The following is a 3,781-nucleotide window of genomic DNA, read 5'->3' as shown; positions in this document are numbered from 1 at the left end:
ATGACATAAACAAGCTTTACAATCTTGGTTTCAAAGGAAACCAACGCAATACCTTTGCCGATTTTCTTTTCTCTTTTAGAGACGACTCATAGGCCCACTCATATTCTGGTTCCACTTCAACTCTCCACATGTTGTACATATTTCTAATTTCTCATTATCCTTCCAAAACAAGATACAACCATTGTGACATGTTGGGATCTTCTCATTTCCAAGCCCAAACTTCCTCATGTACTATTTCACCTCATACGTGTCTTTAGGCAATGATGCTTCAGATGGAATCAACTCTTTGAGAAATCTAAGAACCATGTAAATGAGGAGTTACTCCATCCACCCATACACTTCAAATTATATAGACCTACAATAGCACTAAACTTACCATGTTTCATGCACCCTTCATATAGTGGCTTATTAGCATCCTTAAGCAAATCATAAAAAGCCAAGTTGATCTTCGTGTACAACTTCAACTTCAATACTCATTTGAAACCCACCTTCATTTACTGGAAGATTATGCATGTGAAAAGCATCATGCAACATGGCATGCATTGCACTGAAGCTTTAATGTACTATGTAACGTCCTGCCTTTTACAAAAAGGGGTAAGTAAAAATTTCTGATTTTCACATGACATTACGACATCAGAGACGATAAAATCTTGCAACAGAAGATATTTTTATATAACTTAGGAACCAATAGCACATTAGAGCTTACTGAAATACCTCTAGACATTTATTAAAAAATCATCTTATTACTTTATGCCAATTACATTCAGACATGTGTCACAGATGACACCAAAAGTATACATGGAAAACCTACTGGATGCAAACCTTTCTCTAAACATGTTACATACAAAAGCACGTGAATACCAATTATTACAACCAAATATACAAATATTGACTATAAATCCATAAAGCTAGCATAATCTATTTCTTCATCTTCAGGACCTGCACCAATAAATGTGATTGCGGATTCTTCCACAATCCCATACTATAATAGAGTGAGTTAACTGAACTGTTTCAATAATATAATGGTTACTGATTTATTTAGAAAGACATAATACAATGATATAATAACATTTTTATGCAAGTCTTATTTATTTTCTGCTTTCACTCCTCTAGTTATAGCCTTGACTCGGTTAACGTGTTAACTTGAAGCCTAGGCTTCCTCACTTATAACGTTTAATAGTTTTGAAGGCCTAGGCCTTGCTTGTGAGTTTAGACTCACCAGGTTCGTATATATTATATTCTTTATGGGGCCTTCCTCATTCACCGTAAACCTTGGAACGCCAGTGAAGCCTTGTGTACCCACTGTGAGTCTAGACTCACTAGCTTTGTTAATAATCTATTTAATCATAATAATAACGTATGCAATTCCATTCACACACATACAATTAAATAAATTCGAAACCACAATATTATGGAAACGAGCATCACTCTCAATAAGTAATAAATACTTATAGTTATTTTCCTGCTTCAGAAATACTTACAATCATTAAGAAACCTATTTTGACACTTGTATCACTTTTGACTTCTAAACTATTTAACATAATTTCCTCATATCGCTTAGATAATATAACGGCATATAAAATTAGGTCAATTATATTACCATATATTTTCATGTGGGTATTAATACGGCATTTAATTTGTAAATGCCTAAAATAACCTTTTAAATTAAATGGTTATTTTAATATGTCAAAAGCTATATATTTAAATATAAGTATTACCACGTTATTTATTTAAGACACCTTCATAACAGCCATATAAATATATTGTACAAAGTGAAATAAACATTATTCTGGCATCTACATAATGATTGTTTTAAAATGCTTTTAATTTAAAACAAGCATTATAATACATATATAGACACACGCACGCACACAAATTGGGCATCATAACGGCTATATGTTTATTTTACTAATTATAACATTTATGTATATTCATTATCAAATCACGTGAGCATCATAACTGCCACTATAATTGTTTATTTTGTATAAAATAAGTATAGTGATTCCATTAAATAATATTTTTAAACATAAATGGACGGCATAACGGCATAAATTTTAATATTTCACTTCTACAATTAAACAGAATAACGGCATCATTATATCAAATGCCTAATAGTATTTAAAAATATTTGGGCTGCGTAACGGCGCTTTTATAAATTCTCCAATTTTTATTCGGCATTATAACTGTGTATTTACAACATAAATTTATCACTTTTAAAAATACCTGTTAAACACAACATTTAACATTTAGATAATTTTAATAACTTATAAATTACATAAACTAAAATAAAGCTTTAGGAATCTTACCCAAAATATCACAAAACTAGGTTGGGATATTTTAAAATGAACTCCAAGCTTATTCACTAAGTCTGACTGAGAGGAACAGAGAGAGAGGGGAAGAGTTTTTCTCCTTTCCTTTTATGTTTTCTTTCTTTACTGTAGCCGAGATAGAGAAAGAGAAGAAGAGTTGCTAAGAGTTGCAACCTGTGAGCGAAAGAGAGAGCTTGGAGCACTTTTGGCTGTGGGTTTCACCACTGGCAGAAAGAGGAGAGAATCAGAGTTGATTATGGGTTTCCGTTTTGAGAAGAACATAGAGAAGAAGAGAAGAGCTTACATTTTTTTTTTCTTTGCTACTGTGAGACCAGTTAGAAGGAGATCTGAGAAGAAGGAAGTATTTTCTGTTTCCTACTGCTATATATATATATATATATATATATATATATATATCTTGCAGATTCACTGCAAGAGAGAAACAGAGGGGGTATGAGAAGAGGAAGAGATGAGAAGAGAGTTCTTCTTTTTTGTTTGACCAAGTGGGTTTCTAGAAGGAGAAGAGTTCTTCTTCTTGTTTTACTGCTGTCCCAGAGTGGAATAGAGAGGATTCTTTCTGGAATCAACAGAGAAACAGAGAGAATTGAGAGAGGAGAAGAGCTTGTGTATAAACTAAATGAAGGGAAGCTTTCCTTATATAGAGATGTTGAATGACTGAGATCATCTAAGTGAATTCTGATCCAATAGCTAGGGATGCATACTTGAGCAGTAAGCCGATGAGTGTTGTACTAGAGGATGTGAGTCATCAAAGGAATGATGACTTGTAAAATATCAAGGACAGCTGGTGCGTGAATCTGCTCTCTGTAGAACTATGGCGATCGATCGGCAAGAATTGGCGATCAAGCACTGTGTCGATCGAGCTTCGACTTATGGGGTTTGATCATCAAGTCGATCGATCCCCACATTTATGGGGATCGATCGTCCTCGCGTTTTGATCCTAAATCCGACCTTCTATACTTGGTCAAATTGACTTATTTAATTAACTATAAATGTGTCTCAAATTTTAGTGAATATTTAATCTTATAAATATTCATATATTCTTTTATATTATATGTAGATCTTAAATTTTAATTTAAGATGTTATATTTTATATCTTAAAAATTAGGGCGCTACATACTAGCTCCCTATTAACGGGAACCATTCTAGAGCCTTCATGTAGCTACTATTAATGGGAGTGTTAATGGCCTGACTAGTTATAACTCCCTGAGAAATTAATTAACTAGCTGTTAACTTAACAGTTCGCCTTCAAGTCCTATTCCATAAGGAATAAGAATCAGGGATCTCTACTCCTCAAAAAGAGAATACGTTATAGCAAAAACATAAAAATATTCTATCAATATTAATAATTACAATCAAAGCATCTACTAAGATTCATCACATTAACTGAAATTACTAAACACATCAACGTTACAAAATATCCAAACTAATCTTAATACAAAATCGAGCATCAA

Source organism: Alnus glutinosa, chromosome 12, assembly GCF_958979055.1.
Source record: "Alnus glutinosa chromosome 12, dhAlnGlut1.1, whole genome shotgun sequence".
Classification (NCBI taxonomy): Eukaryota; Viridiplantae; Streptophyta; class Magnoliopsida; order Fagales; family Betulaceae; genus Alnus; species Alnus glutinosa.
The sequence above is the reverse complement of the archived record's forward strand: the minus strand, read 5'-3'. Positions refer to the sequence as shown.